Consider the following 10,473-nt stretch of genomic DNA (forward strand, 5'->3'; position numbering starts at 1 on the left):
GTTTCAAGAAATCACGATTCAATAATCAAAATTCCAGATTAAGAATTCAAGAAAAATCAAGAAAACTGAGTTTATGGGTTGGTTTCGTGAAAGGATTAAGGGGATTCTTGATGATGGTTTCTTGATCTCTCACAAATAAACAAAAAAATTGTAGAAAATATGAATTGAAGAGAAGAAAAATAATTAAAGAAAAATTATATATATATATATATATATATATATATATATAGGGTCCCGTTCAGCAACAAACATTTTGGCAAACATTTTTCAAAACATGGGTTAGAGGTTTTGGAATGGGCTGATTTTTGGTGAGGATGATCTCTACGGTGAGGAGATCATCCTCACCAAAAATCAACCCATTCCAAAACTTCTAACCCCAGTTTACAAGTTGAAAAATCGTGGACCGTCCATTTTTTGTAAACCATTTTTTATGGGGTTAGAAGTTTTGGAATGGGCTGGTTTTTGGTGATGATGATCTCCTCATCGTAGAGATCATCCTCACCAAAAATCAGCCCATTCCTAAACCTCCAACCCATGTTTTGAAAAATGTTTTACCAAAATGTTTGCCAAAATGTTTGTTGCTGAACATTTCCCATATATATATATACATTGGAATCACCCCCAATGATTTCAATGGCATCGCCACAATAAATGCACCAACATCTAAACAAAAAAAAAAAACAGAAATTTTTTGTATTTCTTTTTATTCCATTCACCAATTTTCGTCAATAAACCCTAATAAAATCTATAAAATAAAGAAAATCAACCAAGAGTCCTAATGTAACTAAAATACCAAATAAATAATCAAATTTTCGTAATTTTCTCTCTTAATTTGCAACCCATATAAACTTAAATAAAAGACAAACTACATTTACCAAACTACCTCTAAACATTATAATAAGACCATGGACCAATAAAAACATGAAAAATTTCAACAAAAAAAAACATAGAAATAAAGCCCTAAAACATAAAACTAAATAAAAAGAAAAATAAAATATACTCTTCAAGCTTTGATATCCCCATCAAAAATAATAAAATTACTTTTTACGAGCGTTTTCTAATAATTACATGTAAAAAATTTCTTATTAATTAATAATAACTTTTGTGATAGATTGATTGATTAATAATATTTTAAATAGTTTTTAAAGCTTCACTAACATTCGCTAGCCTTACTTGCAAATATTTGATGGATTACCTCTAACTTCAATCACTCGGAAGACTATTTTAAGTCTTCTTGCAAGTTTTTCAGGTTTTGTATAAAAACCAACCTAGTTCTCCCAAGGACATCATTGGTATCACAAGAAGTTTTTTTTCAAGGGAACGCGTACCAATGAACAAATCGAAGTAATTACAACAGATAAAAAGAGATGAATACAAAAAGCCATGTGAATGACACATGGAATGCTATATATGGAGATCCCATAAATGACATCTACTATGATGAAGAAGATGATCCAGTCATCTCACCATAGACCATCACACCAACCATCCTCATATGATATCGTCATGCCGCCATGATGATCACTTACAAAGAGGTACCCAATTAATACATCCAACTGCGAAGAAGTTTAGGATCAAGCATTTCTAAGGGTTGAGTGATACAATCAAGATTTAGATCCGATATGAAGATCAAGTTCAACAGTTGTTCAAAGTCACGACAAAGGCCAGAAAAAGAGGTCTACCACAAATTATGTACGATCTATATGCTGTTAATTTCTAATAGAAAACTTTCAACTCAGATATACAATAGGGAAGCCATCAAATGAGTTTGAAAACTTGTTCAGAGGCTTCAAAAGTTTTAGGAAACTTGTGAAGTTTGGTATAAAAATTAGAGGTATTTTAATTGTTGTTATGAAACTAAGCGTGTTGCTTTAGATGGATAGCTAGGATTTTTTCTTTGAAGCTTTTTCTAATAGTGGTTTACCTCACTTAAAGGGGAACTTGGTGGGTCTCTTATTTCAACCACCTGGAAGACTATTTCCATTTCTGCACGCTTTTTTTGTTTTGAACAAAGCAAGCCTACTTTTCTTAGTAGGCCTCATTTTCTATTGCATCACATCACCACACATATCTTAGTTAGGCCACACTACACCATAGCATGCCATTTTCACCTACTCAAACATGGTCTAAACTATATATCATAGAAGCGGCTTGTACAGCATTGATGTTTTCTTAGCACAAAGTTTCACAGAACAAGGAGTGACAGATCCTTTGTGTAAAACTCATTGAATTGAATGTCTCTAAAGCAATCATTTGAGAATAATAGATGCTGGAACTGCAAATAACAGAAACTAGATGTAGGTAGTGATAGTAAACAAACCAACTTACTCTTATTGTATGGTCCATGGATCCAGAATATAATCTATTAGCTCCAACAACTAATGAAACAACAGCAAGATTATGCCCCTTAAGAGAAACTGTCGGCTCAAAGTCATTGGTTGTAGCATTGAATCTCCAAACCAATATGCTACCATCCTGAAGCAAATCAAACAATTTTGTCTGACCCATATCAGTAAAAGAATACATATATATAACAAAAATGAATGTCAATACAATACAATGATATAGACAAGACAGAAAAAATTGAACTATTTTTTTTCTGATAGGTAAATGCAATATATTCAAAGTAATCAAGATGACCAACAAGAAAGAGCTTCATTGATATATTTTCCAAATTCCCAGACCTAAACTGATTGTGAGTTTCACCGAGTAGTTTTATCAATTGAGTCCCAACTGATCGAGGTAACAGGGCCCAATAAAGCTCCCAAGCACTATCTGTTTGTGGCAAAGCCTTAGGATGTAGTAACCCAGAGAATAGGGCTGGCAGTGTATCAGTTTGGTACCGAATCAACCGTTACCAATCCGAAATATTTAGCTTATAATCCAAATCCAATCAGATCAATGAATCTCTGAACTGAATCTGATCCATTTAGGATTTCAATCAATCCAAGCACCGTTTTTTTTTTTTTTGCGATTTGAGGTGGAGGCCGAAGACGATGGCTTTAGAGCATTTTAGGCCAGATCAAGAGAGAAAGGGGAAGAAATAGGGGAACTAAACTATGTCTCGTCATAGAGAAATTGAAGAAGGGAACCCACCTTAAAATATTACCAGATATCCATTTAAGAAAAAGATCAACGTACATGAGATAGAGAGATCGACGCTATCGATCCATACCTAGATCTCAGTCTTGATCGTGATTATTGACTTGGCGATGGAGGAATGAGTAGAGGCTGGGGCCTTGGGATCTCTTTTCAACTAGGGTTTTTAGGTCAAAAAGGTAGTTGGAGCAGCGGTTAGAGAGATTTGGGTCGTTAAAGGGGATGTTGTGAGCTCTAACAGAGCGTTAATGGCAAAGTAGTTGGAATCTTCGTAGGCGTTTGGATAGGACTCCTTGGCTACTTCTCACTCTTGCGGGGAGTTAGAAGTCGTTTGGATGCGTTTGGATAAACAACTCCTTCGAAGAGTTACTCCGCGCAAGAGCAAGAAATTACTCTTTGTGAAGAAGTCGAGAAAACCTATTTCTCAAAACTCATCTTGCAGGGAGTCAAAATTTAATGGTTCGTTTTACCAAAATACCCTTAACTTTATTAATTTTCTATGAAAATATTCCTAATTCATTTGCCCTTAAATCAAATGAAAGAAACATTTATTAATATTAATTTTTATTTTTTATTTTGAGTATAATGGATTTAAACACATTATATTAATATTTAATATTTAAAATATTATATTAATATTTATTATATTATATTATATTAATATTTATAGTTAAACACATTATATTAATATTTAATATTTAAAATATTATATTATATTATATTAATATTTATAGTTAAAATGTCGAAAACAATATAGTTTGAAGGCATATTATGACACTAAAAGACAGTCAGTCAATTTTTTTTTTAAATTTTGAGTATAATGGATTTATACACATTATATTAATATTAATATTTAAAATATTATATTATATTATATTAATATTTATTATATTATATTATATTAATATTTATAGTTAAAATGTCAAAAATAATATAGTTTGAAGGCATATTATGACACTAAAAGACAGTCAGTCAATTTTTTTTTTAAATTTTGAGTATAATAGATTTAAACACATTATATTAATATTTAATATTTAAAATATATATTAATATTTAAAATATTATATTATATTATATTAATATTTATTATATTATATTATATTAATATTTATAGTTAAAATGTCAAAAACAGTATAGTTTGAAGGCATATTATGACACTAAAAGATAAAAAACAGTAACTAGTATAATATAAGGGTATTCTGGTCTTTTTTCTAGAAGTCATGAGAAGTCAGTATGGTTCCCAAACAGACTTCCAGCACAAAAGTACTTCTGCCAGTACTTCACAGAGTTGATTGCCAAACGCCCTTTCTGCACAGAATTACTTTTCCAGCTCCTCCATAGAGTACTTCAACTCCTGTTCTTTGGAAGAGTAGTTCTGCTACTGGTATCCAAACAGGCCCTTCTTTTCCATAATCTTCAACTTCAGAACGAAGGAAAGAGAGATGGGATTATATGGACCGAAGGACCATCTCTCTATGAACCACATGTCAACGTAGAACCCAAATACACCATTAGGTGCCATATGTATAGAGAGCATGAAATTTTATGAACTCCCAAAAAAAGGTATAAAAAGAAGATATTTTTGCACTGTTGGATTTAAATTTTAAATCTAAGAGTTCAATGGCAATCCATTTTTAAACTTAAGATCTGGCACCAAGGGATTTATTTTTCTCAAACCCAATCTACACCACAAACAAGAGGACTGAGTTGTCATTTGGACCAGCAAAGTAGTCCACGTGGCCTAAGTGTGAACCTCAATCCCTACTCTACATAGTCCCTCGATCCATGCAACCTTTTTCCATATATATGGGAGCCTTCAAAGGCCCTAGAGAGAGTCAAACATTGTGCCAAACATTTTTCAATATAGGGTTAGAGGTTTTGGAATGGACTGATTTTTTGTGAAGATAAATCTAGAATTCAAACAAATACAAATGTGCAATTCTAAAAACTCCCTTTGAAGACATTTGCAGTATCAGAACCTAGGTTCAAGCAAAATGAAAAAAAAAATTAGCAGATCACGTTGATGGGAGATGGACTAAACAGAGATGTTCTCAAAGGAGTTGAAAATATGTTGTCAGAATTACGTCAAATGCACCGCTATTGGGCATAATTTTGCATTGTTCATGACCATATTATAAAGGAAAGCGAAAAACACATGCAATCACGTGATCCATGATATGAGTTTAGACAACAAAACTTGTGCTCCCAGTGCAATCTTCTTGGACACTTTAAATTGGAGTGTTCGACCAGGGATAACAAAACAAATGTGAAAAATTCATGCATCTAAACTCAATGTGAGTAATGAAAAAATCTATGAGCCTGATCTAAGCAATAGTGAGATTGAGGAGTGTGAGACATCATTATTGGATCTTGAAGAAGACCATGAAGTAGAAATTACGTCAAAAGAGCCTTTTGTGTGCCCTAAGCCCCATTGCTTTACTCCTAATTGATGGCTTGCAAGCTCATCAAGTGGATCAATAAAGTTCACCTCTTCTGTCCCCAGAAGCATAATACCACAGTCCCCTTGCCCAAAAACTTTGTCAGGTTGGACTTCAATCTAGATACACAAACCCGCAGTGGCCTCCACTCCCAAATAAAAACCACACGAAGTCAACTGATATTACCTCCCAATACATCGTCGGAAATAATTGCAAATTGCCATTTATCCTCCCCCAACCCTTGAATAACCACAAGTTTTCTACAGGAGAACTTGAAACCCCTTAGCCCCTCTGGGAGACAAATCATTTTGACCCTAGCATCGGATTCTCATGGCTCCCTTCTATCCCAAAGAGCCTTACCTATTTCCTTTGGGGCAGTTGCAAGAGAAGCAACTATCTTGATTGATTTCTAAACTGAATAAGTTATCTCAATTAAATCTATATTTCGTTCCAAAACAAAGTCCAGAGGCTTCGAGGTCCTACCATCTGGCCCATCCACAGAAGCTAAAAGATCCAACATGCTGGGTTTCTTCCTCTTCCAACCCAACCTCCTCTACCCCAGCTACTGGGCCCCCAAAAGTACATTCAACCCACTCCCTTGTCCCACAGATTTGCCTTTCCTCTCCTATCACTCTATCTAACAACAATTGTTCCTCCCCACCCCTCCACGATCAGTTGGCGATTTGGCTCGTAATGAGATCCTGACCCTCTGCATGCTCCTTAATTTCGAAATTCAAATTGGAAAGTTGAGATTTAATCTCAGGTTCACCTATTTCTAGGTCTTCTCCGCTAACAACAAGCATCATCTTCTCCAACTGAAGATTACCAACAACAGATAGCTTCTCCCTTGGCAAGGGCTCACTCGCAACCTTCTCGTTATGATTACCCCTATTGCCAAGTGTATTTATGACCCCATCCTCTCATTTGAAACTCACAAACCAACCACCACCTCCCTACCTCTCCCTGGCAGCTTGATTCAATGTGGGATATCCAAAGTTCTCCATCCCACCTTAATGAAGGCTACAATAAGGTCAAAAGATCCCTTGTTTGCTTCCCTACCTTAATTAGGCCTCCCAGTAAACCCCCAATGAGGCGGAAAGCTTCCAAGTTCCAATGATGAAATGGCAAACCCACAACGTCAATCCAAGTATTTTTCTTATCCCACGATTTAACGATATTGTTGCAATTAGCATACCAAGATCTCAGTCCCACCACAGCTTCTTGAATCCTCACTAATTTCAGAGCTACTAGAGAGTCAAACTCCCTCTTGCTTTAACAAAAGATTAGTCTGAGACTAGCCCCACAGGGAATCAGACAAATAGCCTTATTTGCCTTTACTAGCAAAGATATTGCCTCTGCCACGTCCTCCCAAATAACCTTTGCTATTGGGGCTTTGCAAATGATGGCCCACTGCCATTTACCAAAGGTTCCAAATTTGAAGGTTTTTTCCCAATCCTTGGCCAGTTCACCTTCAAAGCTATTGGTCTATCGAACTCAGTCTGATTGCTAGTTTTGGCCAAAGCAGGATACCTCCCCCTTCAACATCGTAGCCTTCCAATGCTTCAATCAGATTTCTCCATCCAGCTATCACTCCCTTACAAGATTAACAGCTAAGTAGACCACCCAGCTCCTGAATGTTTTGTTGCTTTAATGAATCGACCAAAGTCATTTCTATATCCGCAAGCTAATTTACACTTGCCCGTCACCACCAATTTGCTCCAAATCTCCTTATTTTGAAATCAAGGAGCATCATTCAAACACCTAGATTAACCAGATCATGTCCTCGTAGAGGAGTATTTCCAAGGAGCCTTTGCCCCCTTTCTCCACCAATCTTAAGCCCAAATTTTTTTTAATCCAGCATTGCTGAACCTTGAAGACTTTCTGGTCAACCTGGACAAGAGTCGCCCTCCCCATCAGCCTTGTAACCGGCCGTTGCCTCTGAAACGCATTCGCCTTCACCATTCCAACCATTAATAGTTGGTTCCCTTATAGATTAGCACTGAATCTACAAAAGGCTCATCATCCTTATCCCAAAAAGTTGGGCATGGTTGAATGGACCATGTTCCTCCCTTTCTTCTTCTACTCCCCCTTTTGAAGATCACCCCTCCAACTTGCCTTTCCTTTTCTACCCCCATTCCAAGAATACCCCTTCAACTTAAAATATTGTCTTTCCTCTTCTTCCCATTTTCCAATAATGTCCCCGTAACTATATCGTCTTTCCTTTTTTCCTATGTTTTCAATAATACCCCTACAACTTTATTGTCTTTCCTCTTCTCCTCCTTGTTCCAATAATACCCCTCCAACTTTATTGTTTTTCTTCTACCCCAAAGAGGATGTTTGCCAGAAGGATAAGCAAACTCTAGTAAATATATCAAGGAAGATATCATCATAATAGCTAGATGAAGCGGGGTAATATCTCTATGAATTTTTGTAGTATGTGCAAAAAGGAAGGAGAATCTGTGAATCATGTCCTTCATTGTGTGGTAGCCTTGAGAGTTTGGTCTCGCTTCCTTTGTTTTTTGGGTGTAACGGATGTTTTCCAAAGACTATTTGGGTGGTTTTTGAGAATTGGCCTCAATTTGGTAACGGCTTCTTAGCGTTCAAAAGAAGATTGTGCAGTCTAATCCCCTTCGCCATATGTTGGAGGGTGTGGATGGAAAGAAATTGTGAAAGTGTTTTAATAAGAACAGATTTTGAAGTCATCATGGACCCTATGGGACTACTATTTTTTATTGGAGTTTGATCTTTAAGGAAGCTAGTGGGATTTTCTTCGAGGACCTTGTGAGAAGATGGGAGTGGGTTTGTAATAGAAAGTTAAGATCACAAGCATTTTTTTTTCCTTCTTTTGTTTGTACTCTTTGTTTCCGGAGTGGTCAACTTGACCATGTTCCTCTTTAATAAAAAACATTTCACTTAAAAAAATAGAAATCCAAAACCGTCATTTGCATAATTCCCGAATTTTTTCCAAAACTTTATACTTTATCAAAATTAACCAAACAACACCCCCCCCCCCCCCCCCCACGAAGGGCAAATAATTGTTGAATCCAAACTTTGATTTGTGCTTGGAAGTGGAAGGTCATCTCGACCACCTAGGCTTTTTGAACCTTTGATTATTTCTCTTAGTAATTAGCATGCTCTATACTTCACCAAAAATATAAAATAAAGAAATACCTGTGTTCCAGCAAAAAGCATCCCATTGCCCACAACCAGGGCATGAACTTGTCCAACTGGCCCATTAAGACTAAGATCAGAGTTAGTTTGGGTGTTCCAAGCCTGCAATATCATCGTCACAATCCAATGAAGTAGAAGAAACCTCCTAGTCATACTACTGTAAAGTAATTTAACAACCAAAAATAGGTAAAAGAACATCAACCAAATCGCAAAAAGTATATATAATCCAAGAAAAAAATAAGAAGATTACCTTGACAGTATTTGGAATTCCAACAAAAATCCATGGACCTTCACTAATCATACAGCCAATTCATAACCCAGATTAATGACTCCAGCACACTACAAAACATAGTCACAGCAACCTTACCCACCAAACAAGAGTTCATAACAAATTTTTAAAATAAAAAAATGGGTTTGTAAGAACCTGGCCATTCTGACAATCCCAAACTCGCACAGACTCATCTTTGCTTCCAGAGTAGAGCTTATCAGACCCCAAGGGAAAGGCAAAACCGGTAACAGCCTGATAGAAAAGATGATTCATTCAAACTAAAAGAAATTGAAACCAGCCACGAAGAAACCGATCGACATTATTTACTATACCTTTTCATGTCCGGCAAGCTGTGTCAACAATGAGAAACTATCACTACTGAACCATTGATGCTGAAATCTGCAATTATCCCCGTAGGAGCACTTCCCCGCCAACCAATATTTACAGAGTCTCTCTTGACTATTCTGAGGAACAGCCCTAAATCCTCCACTTCCTCCTGCCCCACCACCACGACCCCGACCACGACCCCATGTTGAAGACAATTGTACATTAGAGTTAGGGTTAGGTTTTCTACGTGCAAATACGTGAGAACTAGAGACATTCCCATCCTCGGGTAGACCATGGGATCGCTTCGATGGCATAAAATTATTGGTCCGCTGCTGCTGCGGCAATTCGCCATGCAGGTAGGGGCAGGGGTATCTGTTGCATCTCCCTGCTCTCCAGTGATAGCATACTTTCTGTGATTCCATACTTTGTTGTTGCCCTCCTCCTAGACGACTGAACACTCTCTTACTTCCATTGTCGACATCCATAACTACCACAAAATAAACCCTAATTCAGGACCAATCAAAATCCCTTTTTCTCTTCCTCCAAATCAAAATATCCCTAATCTATGCCTTCTCTAATAATCCAAAAGAAATCAAATTTATTAGAATATTTCTTTCGCCTAAACTCAAACAATTGATCGAAGACGAACAAAAAGCTATAAATTTATTAAAGAAGCTATTCTTGAACCCTAATAAGCATAATAGAGGTGCTGAGCGACAACTTCTTCAACCACCTTAAATGGCGGCTCGTTCCCTAGAAGAAACTCGAAATTGCAGAGATGATGAGATGTATCACACCCAGATTGATCATCTTCAATTCGTAATGAGGAGTACAATAAATCAACTTGATTTGAAGTTCGATCGAACACAATCGTGATGTGACTAGTGAGGTTTTCATCCCCAAGCACTTTAAATAACGCGTCGCTCGCTCGCGCCCACCCATGTGCGGGGCCTGTTGGCAATCCGGTAAGGGTGTTAACTCGGGTCGGGATTGCATCGGATCGAGACCCGTGACAATTTTGATTTTGCCCCCACTAAGGCATTACTCCTACAACTAATGAGGGATAATATAATCATCTTCCCATTCACAAATCTAAGTGATAAGTCAGGCAATTCGCTTGATGATACTTATTTGTGCAAGTTTTGTTGAATGTCAAGTCATAGCACTCAA

At 36.7% G+C, this 10,473-nt stretch overlaps 1 pseudogene across 1 annotated transcript; it reads right to left on the minus strand.

Moving 5' to 3' along the window:
* Positions 1–1,247: 1,247 nt before the first annotated feature.
* LOC147381519 (zinc finger CCCH domain-containing protein 17-like) lies at positions 1,248–10,209 on the minus strand (annotated as a pseudogene). Its single transcript, XR_015174499.1, has 5 exons — positions 9,309–10,209; positions 9,133–9,228; positions 8,959–9,047; positions 8,709–8,810; positions 1,248–2,475 (listed from the first exon to the last, which is right to left on the minus strand). The product of XR_015174499.1 is annotated as a zinc finger CCCH domain-containing protein 17-like (transcript).
* Between the last annotated feature and the right edge of the window lie 264 nt (positions 10,210–10,473).

Source organism: Akebia trifoliata, unplaced genomic scaffold (assembly GCF_017979445.1).
Source record: "Akebia trifoliata isolate Shusen 1 unplaced genomic scaffold, ASM1797944v1 Contig00380, whole genome shotgun sequence".
Classification (NCBI taxonomy): domain Eukaryota; kingdom Viridiplantae; phylum Streptophyta; class Magnoliopsida; order Ranunculales; family Lardizabalaceae; genus Akebia; species Akebia trifoliata.